This window comes from Callithrix jacchus, chromosome 12 (genome assembly GCF_049354715.1).
Source record: "Callithrix jacchus isolate 240 chromosome 12, calJac240_pri, whole genome shotgun sequence".
Taxonomy (NCBI): domain Eukaryota; kingdom Metazoa; phylum Chordata; class Mammalia; order Primates; family Cebidae; genus Callithrix; species Callithrix jacchus.
This window is the reverse complement of record NC_133513.1, coordinates 94826502-94851543: the sequence shown is the minus strand read 5'-3', so window position 1 is coordinate 94851543 and position 25042 is coordinate 94826502. Positions and strand designations below refer to the sequence as shown.

The 25042-nt window shown below is 41.2% G+C and overlaps 1 protein-coding gene and 1 pseudogene across 10 annotated transcripts in view; one reads left to right on the top strand and one right to left on the bottom strand.

Moving 5' to 3' along the window:
- Positions 1-25042, top strand: part of ARMH3 (armadillo like helical domain containing 3) — a 219724-nt gene that overhangs the window by 169565 nt on the left and 25117 nt on the right. The gene's annotated exons all lie outside the window — the stretch shown is intronic.
- On the bottom strand, positions 7181-8632 carry LOC100393933 (elongation factor 1-alpha 1 pseudogene; annotated as a pseudogene).

Sequence of the window (25042 nt, the reverse complement as noted above, 5' to 3'; positions counted from 1 at the left end):
CCTTAGCATCATGTATTCAAGGTTCATCCATATTATACTATGTGTCAGAATTTTGTTCCTTTTTAAGGCTGAATAATATTCCATTGCATTTATATACTTTTTCTTTTAAAATTCATTCATTGGTGGACATTTGGGTTGTCTCCACCCTCGGCTGTTATGAATAATGTTGCTTTTGAACATTGATGTACAACTATGTGTTGGAGTCCCTGCTTTCAATTCTTTTGTGTATATACTCAGAGTAGAATTACTAGATCACAGGATAATTCTATGTTTAACATTTTGAGTAACTGCCAGAGTTGTACCATTTTACATCCCAATTTCTCCGCATCCTTGCCAACACTTTTTTTGTGTTTTGTTTTGTTTATAATAGTCATCCTAATGGGTATGATGTGGTATCTCATTGTGGTTTTGATATGCATTTATCTAATGATACATTGAGCATCTTTTCATTTACATATTAGCCATTTGTATATCATCTTTGAAATGTCTTTTCAAGTCCTTTGCACATTTTTAAATTGGAGAATTTGTTTTTTGTCTTTTTATTGTTGTTGACTGTTAGAAATTCTTTATTCTGAATGTTAATTCCTCATTAGATATCTGATCTGCTTATATTCTGTCCCATTCTGTGGTTTGTCTTTTTACTCTATTGATGGTGTCCTTTGCACATAAGACCTTGGTGAAGTCCAATTTATGTGTTTTTTGTTGTTGTTGTTGTTGCCGTTGTTGCCTGTGCTTTTGGTGTCAAATCCAAGAAGTCTAAGAAGTTATTACCAAGTCTGATGTCATGAAGCTTTTCCCCTATGTTTTCTTCTAAAAGTTTAGTTTTAGCTTTTTTACATTTAGATCTTTAATCCATTTTGAGTTAATTTTTATATATGACATTAGATAAGGGCATTTTGACCCCTTTTTGTATTTAACATATCTTTATGAATAAAGATTATGGAGAAGATACAATTTGCTTTCCTAAGAGCTATGAAACTACTTACAGTTTATTCCCTACTGGATTTGGCTTATTTCTAGGACGCTTTCAAAATGGTCCTTCAGGCCTCTTGCCTACCCCCAACTGAGACTTAGTTTCTTTCCCTCTCCAGTGTGGCTTGTTAGTAAGCATCCATCCCTACCTGGTAGAATCATTTGATATGTCCAGGAAAATTGATCATCAAGAAAGAAGGATTCCCAAAAAGATGAAACTAAGGGGTCAGACTGGAAGATTTAGAATGCATAGCAGCTTAAGTGGTTTTTGACATTAGGAACTTTGAGTCTACTTTGATTCTTTCCATTTCTAAAAATTCTTTCTACTTTCTTTTGCTTCCAGTTGTGTTCATCTCCTCTAGCTCTTGTCTCGTTTAAAGAGGATCACAAATAATGCAACCTGAGCACATTAGTCACCCCTGTAATCCTTCTGAAATTCTGGTCTTCACCTTGTCCCTCGAAGTGGGCTGCACCCTAATTTTATTTTTTATTTGTTTGGAGAGAGACAGAGAAAGAGAGAGAAAGAGAGAGAGAGAGAGAGAGAGAGAGAGAGAGATGTGTGTGTGTGTGTATGATCTCTTACTCTGTTGCCCAGACTGGAGTGCAGTGACATGATCATAACTCACTACAGCCTCAACTTCCTGGGTTCAAGTGATCCTCCCACCTTATCCTCCCGAGTAACTAGGACCACAGGTGCATGCCATCATGCCTTGCTAATTTTTTAAAATTTTTTGTAGAGATGGAGTCTCACTATGTTGTCCAGGCTAGTCTCGAACTCCTGGGCTAGAATGATCCACTCACCTTTGCCTCCCAGAGTGCTGGGATTACAGTCATGAACACTAGGCTGCACTCTGATTTTCAGTTCCCCTAGGAGGATAGTTGTCATACAACCTGTGTTGCTTAGATAAATCCCAATGACCATTTTGCTGTGATGGAGGAGCTCTCCAGGGAGTTCTTCTGCCTATTCTGTCCTATCCAGCACTCTTAGATGCTCCCTCTCCTCTCCTCTTACTTTTATTTTATTATTTTTTTTAGAGAAAAGGTCCAAGAATAAATCAACTTTAGAGTTAGTACACTCCCTGAAATTATGCATATGTTCTTTTTTTATTTTCCTTGAAGAGGGTCCATCTTCCCTAAGATTCTCAACCAGTCTTTGACTTCCCTTTTACGACATTTTAAGAATCACTAGCTTAGCTGCTTTGGAAAGTACCTCATACTTAGGCCGGGTGTGGTAGCTCATGCCTGTAGTCCCAGCACTTTGGGAGGCCAAGGTGGGCAGATCACAACAAGGTCAGGAGTTTGAGACTAGCCTGGCCAACATGGTGAAACCCTGTCTCTACTAAAAATAAAAAATTAGCCAGGCCTGGTGGCACGTTCTTGTAATCCCAGCTACTTGGAAGCCTGAGACAGGAGAATTGCTTGAACTGAGAGGCAGAGGTTGCAGTGAGCTGAGATTGGGCCACTGCACTCCAGTCTGGTTGACAGAGCAAGACTCCATCTCGTGGGGGTGGGGGAAGGTATCTCATACTTTCCTTTGCTCCAAAGCCATCGGACCTTTTGTAAATGCTCATTGCGGATCTTGAACTCCTTTTAGGCTATTCACTGTTTGGTTTGGTTTACAAATGCTATGACATGGTGATTTATATCTGCTCTAATTTAGATATAATAGGCAAGAGAGAGCTTCATAGCAGACCTTTACAGAAGATTCTCTAGAGCCCTGAATATCTAGCAAACATGGTGGCAGTTTAGGGTTCAAAGCAAAACCTTCTTTGAGTACCTTATTCCTTAAGCTTTCAGTCACATTCATGACCAATTTTATGCCTTTGAAATATCCCACTGGAAAGCAAGTAAATTATTGGCCCATTCTTTCTTCAATCTTCGTTCATCTATCAGTATCTTGGTATTTAGTGCCTGCTCTATGCCTCAGAGTGTCCTAGGCACTTGAGGGGGTACAAAAGGGCTTTTGCTCTCAGAGGATGGAATAGTGCAAGCGATGGTTTAAGGCAACTTGTTATTGTCAGCCTACCAGTGAGTAGTAGCAACAGGGTCTGTTCCTATTAGAGAAAGATCTCCGCAGAAGATCAGAAAAGTGATCAGAAAAGGTCATACTGAAAAGAAAAGAATTGAGTTTGGCCTTCAAAGAGAAAGGGTAGGAATTGGATAAATGAACAGGCGTAAATTGTAAAATGTAGTCAAAACCAGGATCTGAAAAGGAAAGAAAAAATAGCAAATAGTTTAGCAAGTCATGTCCTTGGGTCACAGAATACAGAGGTTGGATGATTGTAAGTCAGTCATTTAATCACAGCCTCCATAATCCCTAATGGAGTGACTCTCATCCCTGTCCTAATTGTACTGCCTTTGATTCAATTCACAAGCATTTATTAGGGACCTAGTATGAGCCAGCCTCAATGCTAGACATGTGATGAGGCCTACTGGCCTCATCCATGTTTATTTAATAGATGTTTATTTAAAGTTGTGGCTAAAAGAACCCACACCTATCAGTACTTACTATTTGAATCATTTAAATGTATGGTGTAGTACACTTAACAATATGTCCATTGTTGTGCCACAGATCTCTAGAACTTTTTCATCTTGCAGAATTGAACAACTTCCCAACCCCCAGCTGCCTTGGTAACCACCAGCCTTCTTTCTGGGTGTGTGTGTGTGTGTGTGTGTGTGTGCGTGTGTGTGTGTGCGCTTTTTTCTTCCTGTTTTTAAGAGTAGGCAAACTCATCTGGAAGTCGGTGTTCTTTTCAACCAAGTGGCCCAGTAGCTTGCTAAAAATCTCTCTACATACGGATTTAGGAATTTTTTGGGAAGAGCAGAAAGGTGTTCTGCTGGTACCCCATATGTCACAGGGCCGTAGGATGGTGTAACCAGATTCCTAAGTTCAAGTCCTCACTCTCACTAGGGCTTTGGATTTTGAATTCAGAGGAGTCCTGTATAATGTTGTATATTATAAGATATAGCTTCAAAAATATTATGACAAAAGAGGTTATACATTTGTGGGAGTAGGTTAAAGAAAATTAAGGAAATAACCAATGCTTTATATCTGAATGAGTTAAGGTTTTGTTGGAAGCTGCTAAGTATTTTCTTATTTCCATCTACTGCTAAACCTTTTTTGTTTTCTCCTGATCCTAAGAGTCATTACAAATAACTGCTGGCTCTTTAGAAATACAAATGATGCTGGGTTTTATTTTCCCAGAGATGATTGAAGCACTCATAAGAGGAGAACCCCAGTTTGTGGGGAGCAACATTGTTAGGGGCCCTGGGTAGCATCCATTATATGAGAACATCTAGGAGAGGAACAGAAAGGTCTTGGGGAAAAGGCCAGAGAACACAAAGACTTAGGAGGAACATGGAGCCTGATACTTCAACTTGAGAGTCGTTGGTCCTTGGCATACTGGTAAATGTTTAACAATTGCTGGGAGGCCAGGAGCTGTGGAGCTGTGAGTGGTGAGAGCAGGGCTGATTTGTAGTGTTTGGTGTGAATGCTCCCACCATGGCTACTAATATGAAGCCAGCTGGCTCTCACCATTTTTGAAATTTAACAGTCAACTCTCATAAGCCAAGCCTCTGTATGAGCCATCTCTAGCACACCACGGGTTGTTGAAGAAGACTGAGAGAAGGGGGCTGTAAAGCTGTGTGGCAGGGTTTTCTGAGCAGGAGGTGAATGTGACCCATTTTCCCCATGGAAGCCCCTAAATAAAAGTTTTCCCCAGGGAAGCTTTGGATCTCAAATAGGGTAATTGAGGCCTCTCTAAGCAGCCTACTCTGAGAACTCCTGTGTTGTTTCCTCATCTTAGAACAGGACCCGAACCATCATACAAGGCAGCCTTGGCAGAGACATGTTGGAGAGCTGAGATGTAAGACTCCCACGACAGCCGCAACTCAGTTTTTTCTGCTTGGCATCATGTTTTTCTACAACAGCCTGTAGTCTTTCACTGCCTCCCTGTAGCATGAATGATGGTTGCTGTGGGAACTCTCACCGAGTGTGAGCATGTGACACCAGCCCTGGCTATCTGACCCCTACTTCTTTGTTGCCTTTGTTTAAATTCTGGCATTTCAGTTGACCTGTTTGGCAGAAAAATGTTTGATATAAGTAGTTCACCGTATTCACTACTGCCAGAAAGACACGTCAGAAGTGGGAACGGGAAGGAGTTTTACAAGCTGCTTATCCTCGGTAATCATCTTTATGTTATATAGGGCATCTTGAGAAGGCCCACATAAGAGGGTCAGCTGAACGGTGATGTGCTGCTAGGGTGACCACTGTCTTCCCTGGATCAGGAGATAAGCTGCACTGCCAGAGACCCTAGATAGGAGAGAAAGTGTTTCAGATTTAAAATATATGCAAATAGATCAAAGGAAAGGAACAACTAGTAGTGTTTGAGCTGCATACTTTTATATGGGTTGTTTACTTAATTCTTATGTCAATTATTTGGGGTAGGTGTAGTTATTGTTTTATAGATGAGAACACTAAACAAACTATTTGTTCAGGGTCACACAGCTATTAGTGTTAAAGCCATAAAGTGAACCTAGGTCTATCTTACTCCAAAGCCTGAGCTTTTTCAGTTTTATCAGGCTGGAGCATATGTGTCAACCTGAGTGTGTCAGATATTCTGAAGGAAAAGGTATAGGAAGGTAGAGAGTGAAGATAATGGCTTATTCCTGGGGAATAGGGAAAGGTCCTGGATTGGGAAGGGCCCATTCAGTTGAGGACAAAATCACTGACGAGGGTTCTGGGGACTGTGTCTGCCAATCAGGCAGAAATGTGTAAGTAGAGGATCCTGGCATAGTATGATAACTTTATAAATGAGAGAAGAGACCCTTTATTCTAATCAGGTGTCTCAGAAAGGTCCCTATGAGAAATAAAGCTTTTTCTGCACGCTAAAGGTACATGACAACTTAAAGAAATTATTTTTATTTTTATTTTTAGAGACAAGGTCTTGTTCTGTTGTCCAGGCTAGAGTGCCGTGATGCCATTATAGCTTACTGCAGCCTCCAACTCCTGGGCTCCAGCCTCTCAATCCTGCCACAGCCTCTCAATATGCTGGGATTACAGGCATGAGCCACCATACCCAGCCCGCTTTTCCTTTTTTATTTTTCTTGTTTTGGTTTGGTTTTTTTTTTTAGAGATGCTGTTTCTCTCAGTCACCCAGGCTGGAGTACAGTGACACAATTCTAGCTCACTGTAACCTTGAGCTCCAGGACTCAAGCAGTCCTCCTGCCTCAGCCTCTTAGTAGCTAGGACTACAGGCATGTGCTACTATGTCTGGCTTTTTTGTTTTTGTTTTTGGTAGACATGGGGTCTCCCTCACTAAGTTGCCCAGGCTAGGCTGGTCTCAAACTTTTTGCCTGAAGCAATTATCTTGCTTTGACCCCGCCAAAGCACTGGGATAACAGGTGTGAGCCATGATGTCCGACCTAAGATACTTCGATTTATTTTAGTAGATAATATATGGTTCAAGATCTAAAAGGTAGACACAGAAAAAATTTTTTTTTTTTTTAAACAGAGTCTCACTCTGTCACCCAGGCTAGAGGGCAGTGGCATGATCTCAGCTCACTGCACCTCCACCTCCTGGGTTCAAGCAATTCTCCTGCCTCAGTCTCCTGAATAGTTGGGATTACAGGCGCATGCCACCACACCCTGCTAATTTTTGTATTTTTAGTAGAGACAGGGTTTTGCCATGTTGGCCAGGCTAGTCTCCAACTCCTGACTTTGAATGATCCACCCATCTTGGCCTCCCAAAGTGCTGCAATTACAGGCATGAGCCACCATGCCCAGCCAGCACACTGAATTTTAATTGTTTTTAAAATAGTGGTTCCATTTTGTTAATAGAAAAAAAAAAGACTAAAAATTAATATCCCACAGCCAAGCTGGATCAATGCAGAGGTAACTGGGAAAGAACAGCTCGGCTTATTATTCATCTCTATTTTTTTTTTTTTCTCATTAAACTTTTTTAATGGGTCTCAAAATTCTGTGACAAATTTTTGGTCAAGTTGTTTCCATTAAAAAGTACTGATTTAAAAAACTAATAACTTAAAACTGTCAAACGCAAAAAAGAAAACCAAGGTGGTCCACAAAACATTCTCCTTTCCTCCTGAAGGTTTTACGATGGATTGTTATCATTAACCAGTCTTTTACTACTAAATTTAAATGGCCAATTGAAACAAACAGTTCTGAGACTGTCTTCCTCCACCACTGATTAAGACTGAGGTGGCAGGTATTAGGGATAATATTCATTTAGCCTTCTGAGCTTTCTGGGCAGACTTGGTGACCTTGCCAGCTCCAGCAGCCTTCTTGTCCACTGCTTTGATGACACCCATGGCAACTGTCTGTCTCATATCACGAACAGCAAAGCGACCGAGAGGTGGATAGTCTGAAAAGCTCTCAACACACATGGGCTTGCCAGGAACCATATCAACGATGGCAGCATCACCAGACTTTAAGAACTTAGGGCCATCTTCCAGCTTTTTGCCAGAACGGTGATCAATCTTTTCCTTCAGCTCAGCAAACTTGCATGCAATGTGAGCTGTGTGGCAATCCAGTACAGGGGCATAGCCAGCACTGATTTGGCCTGGATGGTTCAGGATAATCACCTGAGCAGTGAAGCCAGCTGCTTCCATTGGTGGGTCGTTCTTGCTGTCACCAGCAACGTTGCCACGACGAACATCCTTGACAGACACATTCTTGACATTGAAGCCCACATTGTCCCCAGGAAGAGCTTCACTCAAAGCTTCATGGTGCATTTCAACAGATTTCACTTCAGTTGTAACATTGACTGGAGCAACGGTGACCACCATACCAGGTTTGAGAACATCAGTCTCCACTCGACCAAGAGGAACAGTACCAGTACCACCAATTTTATAGACATCCTGGAGAGGCAGGCGCAAGGGCGTGTCAGTTGGACCAGTTGGTGATAGGGTGCAGTCCAGAGCCTCAAGCAGTGTAGTCCTGCTGGCATTGCCATCCTTACGGGTGACTTTCCAACCCTTGAACCAAGGCATGTTAGCACTTGGCTCCAGCATGTTGTCACCATTCCAACCAGAAATTGGCAGAAATGCTACTGCGTCGGGGTTGTAGCCAATTTTCTTAATGTAAGTGCTGACTTCCTTAACGATTTCCTCGTATCTCTTCTGGCTGTAGGGTGGCTCAGTGGAATCCATTTTAACACCAACAATTAGTTGTTTCACACCTAGTGTGTAAGCCAGGAGGGCATGCTCTCGGTTCTGCCCGTTCTTGGAGATACCAGCTTTGAATTCACCAACACCAGCAGCGACAATCAGGACAGCACAGTCAGCCTGAGATGTCCCTGTAATCATGTTTTTGATGAAGTCTCTGTGTCCTGGGGCATCAATGATAGTCACGTAGTACTTGCTGGTCTCGAATTTCCACAAGGAGATATCAATGGTGATATCTCGTTCACGCTCGGTTTTCAGTTTATCCAAGACCTAGGCATACTTGAAGGAGCCCTTTCCCAACTCAGCAGCCTCCTTTTCAAATTTTTCAATGGTTCTTTTGTCAATGCCACTGCATTGTAGATTAGATGGCCAGTAGTGGTGGACTTGCCCGAATCTACGTGTCCAATGACGACAATGTTGATATGAGTCTTTTCCTTTCCCATTTTGGCTTTTAGGGGTAGTTTTCACGACACCTATGTTCTGGGGGCAAACCCGTTGTGAAAAAAAAAGCTATTCATCTCTATTATGTCAGCATTTTCTCCAGTTAGGTATGAAATTTTGAAATGATTGTCATATAAACTTCTAGCCTTTCTTAGGCACCTATGAAGCTTCATTGGCAGTCAGTAGAAGAAATTGTGATGGAGATAGTAGGACTTCTAGTAATTGTCAGCTTAAAAAAAATTTGGGGGGAGGGGCCGGGAGAAAAGAAAAAAATAATAATATATATATTTTTGAGATGGAGTCTCCCTCTGTTGCCCAGGTTGGAGTGCAGTGATGCAGTCTCGGCTCACTGCAACCTCCGCCTCCTGGGTTCAAGCCATACGCTTGCCTCAGCCTCCTGAGTGGCTGAGATTACAGGCACCTGCCACCACACTCTGCTAATTTTTGTATTTTTAGTAGAGACAGGGTTTCACCATGTTGGCCAGGCTGATCTCGACCTCCTGACCTCATGATCCATCCGCCTCGGCCTCCCAAAGTGCTGAGATTACAGGCGTGAGCTACCGTGCCAGGCCAGAAGAGAAGTTTTAATGTGATATTTGTGTATCATGTTTCCCTCAGCCCCATTAGTGTGATTGGATGCCTTGCTTGTGCAAGGTAAGAAACTGGGTGTTTTGGATCTGTAATTAGTTTAAAAAAGAAAAAAAGCTTCACAAGGGGTGTCTAGGGCTTCAACCAAATAAAGTCAGGGGGCTGGGGGTGACTGCCCAGGGAAATTAAAGGAAGTCGTGTCACCACTCCTTTAACCAACTGATGGCCTCTCACTAATCCCTCACTGAGGTTCATTATCTGGTTCACCTTGCTGAAGGGCAGAGTTAGCCTGTCAGATCAATAAATTTCAGGGCAGTGTAGAGCTCTTTGGTAGCAGGCTTGAAAGGCATGGATGGACTCAGAGAACAGGCCAGCTTAAATTTGGTCTGAAATTGGGTTTGGTCCTCAAGTATAGGAACTGAAAATAGAAAGAGGGGAAAACCCTTCTGCCTGTTATATACAGGGTGGCTGTATAGAGGGAACCATTACCTTTTAAAAGGCAGAACAACTTCTGTAGTCTAAGAGATTTATTTCTACCTTTTGGATCACTGTTTCCAAATAATTATATTGAGTTGATTGTACCCTGGAGAGAGATTCAGATTATCTTGGATAGAAAGTCACTATAAGCACCCAGTGAAGGAAGGGATGTTCACTTGAAGTCTGTGGTTTTGTTCCAGGTCTCTACTCTAGTTCCTGTGCTTTTGGCTGTTTGTTTGTTTTCCCCAGTCACTTTGGGCTACTAAAATGTTGAAACAAAGAACCAATTCTTGCCTCCAAAGGAAGCGCTCAGGACCTGCTTTAGTCTAAGAATTCTCAGCTTTTAAGTGTCTTTAGTGAACTAAAGCAGAGAAGGATTGCCCTGGCTTAATGTTCCCCAGATTTATTCTCTTCCATGCAGAAGAACAGAGTATGTACTCTATGCCAAGCCAGGGGCTACAAAAATGCAAAAACCATACCTGCACTTGAGGCCTTCATGGAATATGTATCAGGATCACTACTTTCTTTTTAGACCTTTGTCTGTGTGCTCGCCTTAGACCTCTCTCAGCTGATGTATATGAATGGAGTCTTCACAGGAGTCCCACTTTACCCTTTGTAAGCCTAGGAAGGACAGATAAACCTCCCTGTTCCCCTTGAACCCCCAGTGAAATATTGTTTCCTTACAGATCCATAAACGGTTGGCTGATGACCCTTACTCAGCATGAGTTGCCATAGGGAGAGCCATGTTCGTCTAGTATCTTTTATTCTTGCTTCAGTTTCATAAAAAGGCCAAAGCAGAACCCTCATTAGGTGTCCTTAGTAGTGGCAGGACCCCAGAAGTTCCTCAGCTTAGCAAATGATTGAGTTTGTCAGAAACCCTAGGTAATTACACCCACTAAAAAACCTTTCTATAGCTAGTCCCCAACTGAGAATAGTTCCAGGCACTGTTGTTTGCTATCTGGAGTCAATTTAATTTGTCAGGGAGGCTTGTGGAGTTGTTGATGGGTGGCAGGGAAAAGCACAATGGGAGGAATCATTAGCATTGTTGAAGTACTAACTCCTAGCTTAGAGTTACTTACATATCCATTTGAATCATTCTCGCCCCAGTGCAAAATGGCGTATTAAGACCAAAAATGACACAAGCTTACTGCCCATGGCCATACATCTTTTTTTGACTAGTCCTGATTTTCTGGACTTTTAAATGTAACTTTATTGAGGTATAATTAACATATAATAAAAATGTTAATTATATGTTAATCACCACAATCAAGTTGTAGAACATTTCTAACGCCTAAATGTTAGAAACTGCTACTTTGCAGTCAGTCCTCACCCCAAGTCTGGGCCCTAGGCGACTGCTATATGACCATTTTCGTTATAGAGTAGACAGGTCTATACAAAATAGAAAATTTTATATAAATAAACTCATACAATATGTACTTTTTAATGTCTTCTTTCTGAGATTTGTACATATTGTGACACTCCTTGGGTGCTGATTCAAGAGATATGAAAATATATGTCCACTCAAAGATCTGTACACAGATGTTCATAGCAGCCTTATTTAGGAAGACCAAAAACTAGAAACAACCTAAATGTCCATCAGCAGTTGAATAGATAAACAAAGTGTGATTCATTCATACCGTGGAATATTATTCAGCCATAAAAAAGGAACGAAGTACTAATATGTGTTACAACATGGATGACTCTTGAAAACGTTATGATAAGTGAAAGAAACAAGTCACAAAAGACCACATATTGTATGATTTTTTTTTTTTATTTGAAATGCACAGAAAATCCATGGAGACAGAAAGTAGATTAGTGGTTTCTTTGGCTGGGGCTGGCAAACAGGTTAGGAGGGATTGGTAATTATTATGGGATTTATTTTTGTGTTGATCAAAGTATTTTAAACTTAGATCATGGTGATAATTGCACAACTATGTGAATATACTGAAATAATTGAATTGTACACTTTAAATGAATGAATTTTATGGTATATAAACTATATCTCAATAAATATGTTGAAAGAAAAAAGAAACTGCCACACTGTTTTCAAAAGTGGTTGTACCATTTTTCATTCCAAACAACATATAAAAGTTCCAACTATACCATGTCCTTGCCATACTATGAATTATGAGTCTTTTAATTTTAGCCATTCTATTGGGTATGTAGCATACTTATTATAGCTTTTCTTCTTCTTTTTTGAGATGTAGTCTTGCTGTATCGCCCAGGCTGGAGTGAAGTCGCACGATCTCAGCTCACTGCAACCTCCACCTCCTGGGTTTAAGCAATTCTCCTGCCTCAGCCTCCTGAGTAGCTGGGATTACAGGCACACACCACCACACCTGGCTAATTTTTGTTTATTTAGTAGAGACGGGGTTTCAACATGTTGGCTAAGCTGGTCTTGAACTCCTGACCTCAGGTGATCCACCCACCTTGGCCTCCCAAAGTGCTGCGATTACAGGCGTGAGCCACCGCACCCTGCCAATTTTTGTTATTTTTAGTAGAGACAGGGTTTCACCATGTTGGCCAGGCTGGTCTCGAACTCCCTACCTCAGGTGATCCACCCGCCTTGGCCTCCCAAAGTGCTGGGATTACAGGCATGAGCCATGAAGAAGCCTGGGGCACTTATTGCAGTTTTTTAATATTATTAGTTTTAATTTGCATGATGACTAGAGCAGCCTTTTTTAAAAATTATTTTATTTTTTGAGATGGAGTCTCACTCTTTACCCCAGGCTGGAGTGCAGTGGTGCAATCTTAGCTCAGTGCAACCTCCGCCTCCCAGGTTCAAGCAGTTCTCCTGCCTCAGTCTCCTGAGTAGCTGGGACTACAGGCATGCGCCACCATGCCTAGCTAATTTTTGTATTTTTAATAGAGACAGGGTTTCACCATATTGGTCAGGCTAGTCTTGAACTCCTGACCTCAGGTGACCCACCTGCCTCTGCCTCCCAAAGTGCTGGGATTACAGGCCTAAGTCACTGTGCCCTGCTAGGGCAGCTTTTTATGTGAACGTTATATAACTTCTTTTGTGAAGTGTCCAGATCATTTACCTATTTTTAAAATTTGGTTTTTCTTTTCTTAAATTGTATTATTTAAGAGTTTTTATATACTTTTGATGCAGGTTCTTTGTCACACACACACATAGAGTAAATATTTTCTCTCAGTCAGTAGGTTGCCTTTTTTCTTTGCATATTCTCAGTGATGTCTTTCAAAGACTAAATATTTTTAAGATCAATTTTAACTTAATTAGATATTCATGAAGATTAATTTACTTTTTAAAGGAGTCATGCTTTTGTGTTTTATTTAGTAAATCTCTGCCTACTCCTGGTTGCAAAAATGTTCATTGTATTTTCTTTTTTTTTTGAGACAGAGTCTTGCTCTTTCACCCGGGCTGGAGTGCAGTGGCACATCTCGGCTCACTGCAGCCTCCACCTCTCAGGTTCAAGTAATTCTTGTGCCTCAGCCTCCTGAGCAGCTAGGATTATAAACGTGCATTACCACACCCAGCTAATTTTTGTATATTTAGTAGAAACAGGGTTTCACCATGTTGGCCAGGCTGGTCTTGAACTCTGGCCTCAAGTGATCCACCTGCTTTGGCCTCCCAAAGTGTGGGTTTACAAGCATGAGCCACTGCACCCGACCTCATTGTATTTTTATTTTCTACCATAAGTTTTGTAATTCTGGCTTTTACATTTAGTTCTATGATTCAGTTCAAGTTAATTTTTTTTTTATAGTATGTGGTGAATGTATGTTCCCTTCCGAATATTTAGTTATATTGCCATTTGTTGAAAAGACTACTCTTTCTCCATTGAAATACCTTGGCCACCGGTTAAAAAAAAAAATTCAATTGAACATGTATATATGGTTCATATCTGGACCATCAGTTCTGTTCCACTGGTCTGTATGTCCAAATTTATGGTCTACAGTGTCTGGATTATTGTAGATCTGCAATAAATCTTGCAATCAGCCAACCCTCTAATTTTGTTTCTTTTTTTAATGTTTTTGAATATTCTAGGTTCTTTCCATTTGCGTATAAAATTAGCTTGTTTGTTTCTACAAAAAGACGGGTGAAATTTTGATTAGAATTGCATTAACTCTGTAGATGACTTGGGAGAGAATTTATACTTTAATAATACTGTTTTCATATCCTAATGGAAAAAATATAATCTACCTCTCCATTTGTTTAGGTCTGTTAAATTTTTTTATCAGTGTTTCATAGTTTTTCAGTGTGCTTGTTGTATGGCTATTTTGCTCAATTTATCCCTAAATATTTCATTTTTATGTCATGTAAATTTTAAATTTCAATTTCCAATCATTTGTTGCTAATTTTTAGAAATATACTTGTTTTTAATTGACTGTTTTTTCTGCATCCTTGATAAACTTATTAGTTTTTGGGTTTTTTTGTTTGTTGTTTGAGGTTTTTTGAGATAGGTCTTATTCTGTCACCCAGTCTAGAGTGTGGTGGCATGATCACAGTTCACTGTAGCCTCAACTTCATTGGACTCAGGTGATCCTCCCACTTCAGCCTCCTGAGTAGCTGGAACTACAGACCACCAGCTGCCACCATGTCTGGCTAACTTTTGTATTTTTTGTAGAAATGGGTTTTTGCCATGTTGCCAAGGCTGGTCTCAAACTCCTGGGCTCAAGCAATCTGCCTGCCTCTGCCTACTAAAGTGCTGGGATTACAAGTGTGAGCCACCTCACCTGACCTTTAGTAGTTAGACTCTTTAAAAATGTTCTGTGCTCATAATCATGTTGTGTATAGGTAAATTTAGGTTTACTTTTTTTTTCCCCCACCAAATCTGTATGCCTTTGATTTCCTTTTCTTATTTTACTGGCTGGGATCACCAGCATACTATTGAACTAGTGAGAATAGATAGATGTCCTTGCCAGATCTTTTTTTTTTTTTTTTCCCGAGATGGAGTTTTACACTTGTTACCCAGGCTGGAGTGCAATGGCGTGATCTCGGCTCACCGCAACCTCCGCCTCCTGGGTTCAGGCAAATCTCCTGCCTCAGCTTCCTGAGTAGCTGGGATTACAGGCATGCGCCACCATGCCCAGCTCATTTTTTTTTTTGTATTTTTAGTAGAGACGGGGTTTCACCATGTTGACCAGGATGGTCTCGATCTCTTGACCTCGTGATCCACCCGCCTCGGCCTCCCAAAGTGCTGGGATTACAGGCTTGAGCCACCGTGCCCGGCCCTTGCCAGATCTTAAGGGGAAAAATTTGGTCTTTCACCATTAGGCAGTAACTTATCTGTGAGTATTCATAGATTCCCTATGAATATTAGGTAGAGAAAGTTCCCTTCTATACCAGATTTGCTGAGAGGTTTTATTATGATTGGATGTGGCATTTTGCCAATGCCTTTTCTGCAGTTGTTGAGATGATCATGTGGATTTTCTCCTTTATTGTATTAATATGGTAACTGACTTTTGTTTTTGTTTTTGTCTTGAGACAGAGTCTCACTCTGTCCCTCAGGCTGGAGTTTAGTGGCGCAATCTCGGCTCACTGCAGCCTCCTCCTATTTTTAGTGTAGACAGGGTTTTACCATGTTGGCCAGGCTGGTCTTGAATTCCTGACCTCAGGTGATTTACCTGCCTTGGCCTCCCAAAGTGCTGGGATGAACCACTGTGCCCAGCTGGTAAGTGATTTTTAAATATTAATCCAACCTTATATATCTGAGATAAACTCCTCTTGATCATGATATAGTATTTATTTTAAATATTACAGAATTTGAGCTGCTAATATTTTTTAGCTATTTTTGTATCAGTGTTTATGGAGGCATATTAGTTAATTGTTTTCTTGTGATGTCTTTGTTTGGTTTGGGTATTAGAGTAATACTGCCCTTAAAAAATGAATTTGGGAGTATTCCTTTCTCCTGTATTTTAAAAAAAGAGTTTGTATAGGATTGGTCTTATTTCTTGTTTAATGTTTAGTAGCAGTAACCAGTGAAGCCATCTGGACCTATAGTTCTCTTTGCGGGAAGAAGTTATACCCAATATTTTATTAGAAAAAATTTCAAACATGTAGTAAAGTTGGAAAAAATTATATAGTAAATGTCTACATAACCCTGACCTAAATTCTGTTATTTACATTTTACTATACTTGTTTTATCACATGTGTGACCGATAGGATAGATCTCCATCCATCAATCCATCTTTTTTAAAATGTGTTTCAAAGTAAAATGCACGTATCAGCATACATCTGTGGAAAACATTTTAATTGTTAGTTGAATTTCTTTAATAGATTTAGGAATAGTCAGGTTTACTGCTTGTTCTTCAGCCAGTTTTACTCATTTGTGTCTTCAAGGAAGTTATTTATTTATTGTTGAATTTATTGGCATAATTTGTTCATAAAAATCTCCCTGTTCTTTGAAATGCCTCTAGGATTTATAGTGATGCCCTCTTAATTCATGATATGAGTAATGTGTGTCTTTTCTCTTTTGTTTCTTATCAGTCTGGTTAGAGGTTTATCAATTTTGTTAATCTTTCAAAGAATTAGCTTTTAGTTTCATTGGTTTTCTGTTATTTTTCTTTTTCTCTTTTTATTTTTTTTTTGAGACAGAGTCTTGCTCTGTCACCAGGCTGGAGTTCAGTGGCACAGTCTTGGCTTACTACAACTTCTGCCTCCCTGGTTCAAGCAATTCGCCTGCCTCAGCCTCCTAAGTAGCTGGGATTACAGGCACACACCATCATGCCCAGCTAATTTTTGAGTTTTTAGTAGAGGTGGGGTTTCACCATGTTGGCCAGGATGGACTGATCACGTGATCCATCCACCTCGGCCTCCCAAAGTGCTGGGATTACAGGCATGAGCCACCGCGCCCAGACTTTTCTTTTCTTTTTAAGACAGGATCTCACTCTGTCGCCCAGGCTGGAGTGCAGTGGTGCAGTCTCTGCTCACTGCAACCTCCACTTCTTGGGCTCGAGTGATCCTCTGGCTTCAGCCTCCTGAGTATCTGGGACTACAGGCTTGCGCCACCACACCTGGCTAATTTTTGTATTTTTTGTAGAGACGAGGTTTTGCCATGTTGCCCATGTTTGAGACCAGGCTGGTCTCAAACTCCTGAGCTCAAGTGATCCACCCACCTTAGCCTCTCAAGGTGCTAGGATTACAGGTGTGAGCCACCATGCCCAGCCTGTTATTTTTTCTTTTTCATTGTTTTATATGGTTATCTGTATTATTTCCTTCTGTTTGCTTTGATTTAATTTGCTTTTTTCTAATTTCATAGAGTAGAAATTTAGGTAATTGATTTTAAATCTTTCTTATTTTCCAATATGAAAAATTAGAGCTGTAAATTTTTCCTGTGTTAGCAACATCTCACAAATTTTGGTATGTTCTGTTTTCATTTTCATTCATTTCAAAATATTGTTTCATTTCTCTTGTGATATTTAGAAATGTGTCTCATTTCCATTATTTGGGGATTTTCAAGATGTACTTCTTTTACTAGTTGCATATTTAATTCCCTGATGGTCAAAAAATATACTCAGTGTGATTATAATCCTTTTAAATTTATTGAGATTTGCTTTATGGTCCAGTGTATAGTCTGTTTTGTTGATTACTCTGTGTGCATTTGAAAAGAATGTGTTCTGCTGTTGCTGTTTTTGAGTAGTTTTCTATAAATGCCTTTTAGAGGTTAAGTATGTTGATAGTGTTTAAATATTGTCTCTCTTTACTGATTTTCTGTCTTCTGGTGACCCTTAAACAACACCCAAGTTAGAGGCACTGGCCCCCTGTGCAGTTAAAAAGTTGCATATCATGACTCTTCAAAAACTTACTGCTAATAGTCTACTATGGAGCAGAAACTTTACCTCATTTTTTTTTTTTTTTTTGAGGCAGAGTCTCATTCTATCACTCAAGTTGGAGTGCAGTGGCACAGTTTTGGCTCACTGCAACCTCCACCTCCCAGGTTCAAGTGAGTCTTGTGCCTCAGCTTCCCAAGTAGCTGGGATTACAGGCGCCTGCCACCACACCCAGCTAGTTTTTGTATTTTTAGTAGAAACGGGGTTTCATCATGTTGGCCAGGCTGATCTGAAACTCCTGACTTCAAATGATCTGCCCACCTCAGCCTCCCAAAGTGCTGGGATTATAGGTGTGAGCCACTGTGCCTGGTCCAGAAGCTTTGCTGATAGCAAACAGTTCATTAACTCACTTTTTTTTTTTTTTTTTTTTTGGAGACAAAGTCTCGCTCTTATCCCCCAGGCTGGAATGCAATGGCATGATCTCAGCTCACTGCAACCTTCACCTCCTGGATTCAAGCCATTTTCCTGCCTCAGCCTCCCAAGGAGCTGGGAATGCAGGCGCCTGCCACCATGCCTGGCTAATTTTTGCATTTTTAATAGCCATGGGTTTCACCATGTTGGCCAGGCTGGTCTTGAACTCCTGACTTTAGGTGATCCACCTGCCTTGGCCTCCCAAAGTGCTGGGATTATAGACATGAGCCACTGCGCTCGGCCATAACCCATATTTTATATATGTATTATATAAGTTAGCTAGAGGGAAGAAAATGTTATTAAGAGAATCATAAGAAAGAGAAAATATATTTACTATTCATTAACTGGAAGTGGATCATAAATATCTTCATCATTATCGTCTTCATGTTGAGTAGGCTGAGGAGAAGGAGGACAGGGAGGGGTTGGTCTTGCTCTCTAAGGATGGCAGAGGCAAAGAGGCGGAGGAGGTGGAAAGGGAAGACAGGAGAAGAACACACACTTGATATGGCTGACTTTGTGGAAATCCACCATAATTTTTGTCTAACATTTTTGCTTTTTTTCTCTGAAAACATTTCTATATGGTACCGATCTTTTTCCACGATTTGCTTTAGTTTTATTGCCTGTATCATAGAATGGTCCATGTTGTAAAAGAAGTCAAAAGCAGTCTGGAATAATTGGAACCCTTCATCCAGATTGTCTAATGTCAATTTGTTTCCTGACTCTGCTTCTTCTATGTCTTCTTTCTTGTTGTCTGGCACTGGTTGGGAAGAACGCATCTTCGTCATGTCTTCTTCTGTTTATTCCTCTGATGTTGTGTCTGTTAACTCTGGAATTTCTCCAAGATCCATATCTACAACCTCTTTTGTAACTTCCTTGATTTGGTTCTGTCATAAATCCTGTGAAGTCATGTACAACATCTGGATGCAGTTTTCTCCTGCAGAAATTTTTTGTTTTGGACTTGATGACTTTTGTAGCTTTTTCCAATTCTTCTTTTTTTTTTTCCTAATCCAGTCTAAAACATCCTGTTACAGCATTTTTAAAAAAAATAGAAACAGGGGCTCACTATGTTGCCCAGGCTGATCTCAAACTCCTGGCCTCAAGCCATTCTCCCACCTCAGCCTACCAAAGTGCTGAGATTATAGGCATTAGACATCACCCCCAGGCTTTCACGCCCATTTCTTTTTGGGTTTTTTTGGCGATGTGGTCTCACTCTGTCATACGGGCTGGAGCACATTGGCGTGATCACTGCTCACTGTAGCCTTGACCTCCTGGGCTCAAGCAATTCTCCCACCTCAGTCTCCTGAGTAGCTGGGACCACCACACCTGGATAATTTTTTATTTTTTTGTAGAGATGGGATCTCACTATGTTGCCCAGGCTGGGCTTGAACTCTTGGATGCCAGCAGTCCTCCCATCTTGACCTCCCAAAGTGCTGGGATTACAGATGTGAGCCACTGCACCCATAATGATGTAATGATGGCATCACTGTAATGATGGCATTACAACATTCTGTGTTGTAATCCTTCCAGATTTTCATGATCTTCTCTCTAATTGGGTTTTCTTCTGTAGCATTGACAATCCTTCACATAGAGTACCATATGTGATGAGCCTTAAAGGTTCTTATGACCCTCTGATTTAGAGGCTGAATTAGAGACATCTTTGGGGCACCCATGGTGGGTGCTGCATTTGTGGGGTCCTGGGTGGCCAAGAGCATTGTACAGTATCCAAAGAACTTTAAAAGGCAGTTCCTTACTGGCAAGGTACTTTGTGACTTCAGAGACAAAGAATTGATGGAACCAATCCAGTAAAAGGAATTTTGTTGTCCAGGCCTTCTTGTTATATAACCAGAAGACTAGCAAGATAAAAACTAGGTGTTTTATCTTTTCCCTTCAAGACTCAGGGCTTAAAGGTTTATAGATAAGGACACTTCTCATCATAAACCCAATCGCATTTGCACAAAACAGGGTTACTCTTCCTGCCTTAAATCCTGGTGGTGGGATTCAAGATGGTGCGGTAGGAACAACCCAGGATTGCAACTCTCAGTGAACATGCAGGGGGTGAGTCAAAGCCGCATTTCCAGATAGATCTTTGTTGCCCACAGAACGGGGAAATTCCCAGGTGTAGGAGAGACATGGGACGCCAGCACAGCTGTTTTGGCTGGTGCAGCCACTTCAGCTGGCACTGCAGAGCAGTGGCACTCCGCCACACACCGCATAAAACGCACTGGTCCGGGTGCCCTGTTAAACCGGCAATCTAAGACTTGGGAGGGCAGATTAGCATATCCATCTGATGAAACAGGACTTGGACAGTGAGCCAGACCAGGAGATTCCTGGGAAGCGGCGTTTGAGCCAGCGCAGTGGGTCCCTGCATGGAAAATCACACAGATCCCAGTGCCCTAATAGCAGCCAACTGAAATACCTGGGAGAGAGTCAACCATTCAACTTGGAAAAAAAAAAGGCTCTCTGAGGCAGGGAGCCAGGGGAGCAGGCTTGGTGGGTTTCACCCCCACAGGGACAAACAAAACGGCGATTGGAAATGCTCCGGGTAGAGAGTTTCACTGCGGGCACAGCTGAACCCAGGACAGTGCAGCTCGGTGGGGGAGGGGCATCTGCCATTACCGAGGCAATCCACCCCTACTGAGGTACACTCCCATTGCTGACTCAGCCTGCTGTTGCCGAGGCAACCTGCCATAACAGAGAGACTCTGCCGCAGGGTGGAGCCTGTGGCAGCAGGGCAGAGCCCGCAGCAACAGGGCGGACCCCATGCCAGCAGGGTGGAGTTTCGGCAGGCAAATAGTGACTAGACTGCCTCCTAGCTGGGCAGGACAGTGCAATGGACACTCATAAAGAAAACCCCAACCCCCCGAGACAGAGCATCTGAGGACAAAAGGGGGTTTTATGAGTCCTGCTGCAGCAGACGTAAACGTACCTGCCTAACAGCCCTGAATGAACAACGGAGCTCACAGCTCAGCACTTGAGCTCCTATAAAGTACAGACTGTCTCCTCAAGCAGCTCCCTGACCCCTGTATATCCAAAAAGTCATCACAAAAAGGACTGATCAGACTGACATTTGGCGGGCATCAGTCTGGGACAAAGATAGCAGAAGAAGAAACTGGTAGCATCCCTCACTGTTCCGCAGCTGCTACAGGTATACCCCAGACAAGCAGGGCCTGGAGTGGACCTCAGCGGTCGTACAGCGGTGGGGCTAGACTAGTAGAAGGAAAACCAAGTAACAGAAATACTTTATCATCAACAATCTGGGCATCCACTCAGACCCAATCGAAAAGTCAGCAACTACTCAGACGACAGGTGGATAAATCCACAAAGATGGGAAGAAACCAGCGCAAAAAGGAGGGAAACACCCGAAACCAGAACACCTCGCCTCCTACAAAGGACCAAAACTCCTCACCAGCAAGGGAACAAAGCTGGACGGAGAATGACTGTGACGAAATGACGGAATTAGACTTCAGAAGGTGGGTAATGAGAAACTTCTGTGAGCTAAAAGAACATGTTTTAAATCAATGCAAAGAAACTAAGAACCTTGAAAAAAGATTCAAGGAAATGATAACAAGAATGGATAACTTAGAGAGGAATATGAGTGAATTGAAGGAGCTGAAAAACACAACATGAGAACCTCGCGAAGCATGCACAAGTTTCAACAGCTGAATTGACCAAGCAGAAGAAAGAATATCAGAAGTCGAAGATCAACTCAATGAAATAAAATGAGAAACGAAGATTAGAGAAAAAAACGCAAAAAGGAATGAAGAAAGTCTCCAAGAAATGTGGGACTATGTGAAGAAACCTAACCTACGTTTGATAGGTGTACCAGAATGTGACGAAGAGAATGAATCCAAGCTGGAAAATACTCTTCAGGATATTATCCAGGAAAATTTCCTTAACCTAGCAAGGCAGGCCAACACTCAAATCCAGAAAATACAGAGAACACCACAAAGATATTCCGCAAGAAGACCAACCCCAAGGCACATAATCATCAGATTCACCAGGGTTGAAATGAAGGAGAAAATGCTAAGGGCAGCCAGAGAGAAAGGTTGGGTCACCCACAAAGGGAAGCCCATCAGACTCACAGCAGATCTCTCGGCAGAAACTCTACAAGCCCGAAGAGAGTGGGGGCCGATATTCAATATCCTTAAAGAAAAGAACTTTCAACCCAGAATTTCATATCCAGCCAAACTGAGCTTCATAAGTGAAGGAAAAATAAAATCCTTTGCAAACAAGCAAGTACTCAGAGATTTTGTCACCACCAGGTCTGCTTTACAAGAGCTCCTGAAAGAGGCACTACACATAGAAAGGAACAACCAGTACCAGCCATTCCAAAAACACACTAAATGCTAAAGAGCATCAACAAAATGAAGAATCTACCTCAACTAACAGGCAAAACAGCCAGCTAGCATCAAAATGGCAGTATCAAATTCACACATAACAATATTAACCCTAAATGTAAATGGGCTAATAAATGCACCAATCAAAAGACACAGACTGGCAAATTGGATAAAAAACCAAAACCCATCAGTGTGCTGTATCCAAGAAACCCATCTCACATGCAAGGATACACAAAGGCTCAAAATAAAGGGATGGAGGAAGATTTATCAAGCAAATGGAGAGCAAAAAAAAGCAGGAGTTGCAATTCTCATCTCTGATAAAATAGACTTTAAAGCAACAAAGATCAAAAGAGACAAAGAAGGTCATTACATAATGGTAAAAGGATCGATACAACAAGAAGAGCTAACAATCCTAAATATATATGGACCAAACACAGGAGCACCCAGATACATAAGGCAAGTTCTTAATGACTTACAAAGAGACTGAGACCCCCACACAATAATAGTGGGAGACTTTAACACTCCACTGTCAATATTAGAGAGATCAACCAGACAGAAAATTAACAAAGATATCCAGGGCTTGAACTCAGACCTGGAACAAGCAAACCTGATAGACATTTACAGAACTCTCCACCCCAAATCCACAGAATACACATTCTTCTCAGCACCACATCACACCTACTCTAAAATTGACCACATAATTGGAAGGAAGTAAAGCACTCCTCAGCAAATGCAAAACAACTGAAATCATAACAGTCTCTCAGACCATAGTGCAATCAAGTTAGAACTCAGAACTCAGAAACTAATCCAGAACCACACAGCTTCATGGAAACTGAACAACTGGCTCTTGAATGTTGACTGGATAAATAATGAAATGAAGGCAGAAATTAAGAAGTTCTTTGAAACCAATGAGAACGAATACACAACATACCAGAATCTCTGGGACACATTTAAAGCAGTCTCTAGAGGAAAATATATAGCAATAAGTGCCCATATGAGAAGAGTGGAGAGATCCAAAATTGACATCCTATCATCAAAATTGAAAGAACTAGAGGAGCAAGATCAAAAAAACTCAAAACCTAGCAGAAGACAAGAAATAACTAAGATCAGAGCTGAACTGAAGGAGATAGAGACACGAAAAACCCTTCAAAAAATCAAATCCAAGAGCTGGTTTTTTGAAAAGATCAACGAAATAGACCACTAGCCAGACTGATAAAAAAAAAAAAAAGAGAGAACAACCAAATAGATGCAATAAAAAACGATAAAGGGGAAATCACCACAGATTCCACAGAAATTCAAACCATCTTCAGAGAATATTACAAACAACTCTATGCACATAAACTAGTAAACCTGGAAGAAATGGATAAATTCCTGGACACCTGTGTCCTCCCAAGCCTAAACCAGGAGGAAGCCGAAACTATGAATAGACCAATAACAAGGTCTGAAGTCGAGGCAGCAATTAAGAGCCTACCACACAAAAAAAGCCCAGGTCCAGATGGGTTCACAGCCGAATTCTACCAGACACACAAAGAGGAGCGGGTACCATTCCTTCTGAAACTATTCCAAATAATCCAAAAAGAGGGAACCCTTCCCAAATCATTTTATGAGACCAACATCATCCTGTTACCAAAACCCGGCAGAGACCCAACAAGAAAAGAAAACTTCAGGCCAATATCTATGATAAACATAGATGCAAAAATCTTCAATAAAATACTGGCAAGCCAATTGCAACAGCACATCAAAAAACTTATCCACCATGTTCAAGCAGGATTCATCCCGGGGATGCAAGGCTGGTTCAGCATACGCAAGTCTATAAAGGTAATTCACCACATAAACAGAACCAAAACCAAAAACCACTTGATTATCTCAATTGACGCAGAGAAGGCATTCAACAAAATTCATCAGCCCTTTATGCTAAAAACCCTCAATAAACTCGGTATCGATGGAACGTATCTCAAAGTAATAAAAGCTATTTACAACAAACCAACAGCTAATATCATACTGAATGGGCAAAAACTGGAAGCATTCCCTTTGAAATCCGGCACTAGACTAGGATGCCCTCTTTCACCACTCCTATTCAATATAGTACTGGAAGTTCTAGCCAGAGGAATCAGGCAAGAAAAATAAATAAAGGGTATTCAAATAGGAAAGGAGGAAGCCAAATTGTCTCTATTTGCAGACGACATGATAGTATACCTAGAAGACCCCATTGCCTCAGCCCAAAAACTCCTGAAACTGATAAGCAACTTCAGCAAAGTCTCAGGATATAAAATCAATGTGCAAAAATCACAAGCATTCCTATACACCAATAACAGACTTAAAGAGAGCCAAATCAAGAATGAACTGCCATTCACAATCGCTACAAAAAGAATAAAATACCTGGGAATACAACTCACAAGGAACGTAAGTGACCTCTTCAAGGAGAACTACAAACCACTGCTCAACGAAATAAGAGAGGACACAAACAGATGGAGAAACATTCCATGTTCATGGTTAGGAAGAATCAATATCGTAAAAGTGGCTATACTGCCCAAAGTAATTCACAGAATTAACGCGATCCCCCTCAAGCTACCATTGACTTTCCTCACAGAACTGGAAAAGACCACCATGAACTTCATATGGAACCAAAACAGAGCCCATATAGCCAAGTCAATTCTAAGCAAAAAGAACACAGTGGGGGGCATCACACTACCGGATTTCAAACTATACTACAAGGCTACAGTAATCAAAACAGCATGGTACTGGTACCAAAACAGAGATATAGACCAAAGGAACAGAACAGAGGCACCGGAGGCAACACAACATATCTATAACCATACAATCTTTGATAAACCTGACAA